The following is a 1,205-nucleotide window of genomic DNA, read 5'->3' on the forward strand; positions in this document are numbered from 1 at the left end:
TATCTGTTTTGGATATGATTCAGGTGTATTGACCCAGGGTCATATCTATAACATGCAGGACACCGACCGTGTACTGCTTTTGTTAGTGTAAACTTCCTCATTATGTTAAATCTTGAGTATTGACAGTGAGAAAAAACTATTAATAAGTACCCCGATGTTACTACACCGGATAAAGAAATTTTGCATTTACTGAAGATAAATTTGATGAGAAATGATTTTGAATTTAATGGGAAATTCTACCTGCAAATTAAAGGGACAGCGATGGGAAAGTAATTTTCGCCAGCTTACGCTAATATTTTTATGGCCGTCTGGGAGGAGGAGGCTTTTGCTCACTGCCCCGAGAGGCCTTTACATTATTGGCGTTATCTGGACAGGTTCGAGGGAAAGTTTTTAGAGATGGTTTGACATCCTGAATTCACATGACCCTTCAATTAAATTACAGTACACATTACATTCGGAATATGTCAACTTTTTAGATACTACAGTTTACAAAGGACCAACATTTGACACAACTCATAAATTGGATATAAAAGTCTTTTTCAAGGAAACAGATATACACGCACTTCTATTCAAATCAAGTTTTCATCCGGCTCATACATATAAAGGACTAATTAAGTCGCAACTAATTAGGTTCAGGAGGATATGCTCACGGGAGGAAGATTTTTTGGAGGCAGTTCAGGTACTGTTTACGGTACTTCGGAGAAGGGGATACACAAGATCCTTGACTGTTTTAAATCAATACTATGTTTCAGCACAGATACTCTGATTTAGCACAAATATTATAACATAGCAGAAATACAATTATATAGCAGAAATGCTATATTTAGAAAGAATGGTAAATGAAAGAAAAATATAATATAGTAGAAATAGTATGCTTTAGCAGAAATACTACAATATAGCATAATAACAATGATTTAGAACAAATACTATGATTGAGCAGAATAGTAATAACTTAAGTGAAAATACTGGAAAAGTAAGATGAGAACCTGAAAAAAAAACAGAACATGGTTAAGTTCCCTCAAAACTAATTGTTGTTCACCTGTGAAAAAAAAGAAATAAATAAAAATAAATTAAAAAAACAAGAAGGAACAGCCAACAGATACACACAAAATCAAATATGTATACACAAATGCACAGAGAGAGAGACACACGGAGGGTCTGTGCCAGTCAACCAGTCTGAATATATTATATTTTTTTCCAACAAT

Source organism: Haplochromis burtoni, unplaced genomic scaffold (assembly GCF_018398535.1).
Source record: "Haplochromis burtoni strain Fernald_Lab_line unplaced genomic scaffold, NCSU_Asbu1 Contig_514, whole genome shotgun sequence".
NCBI classification, from domain to species: domain Eukaryota; kingdom Metazoa; phylum Chordata; class Actinopteri; order Cichliformes; family Cichlidae; genus Haplochromis; species Haplochromis burtoni.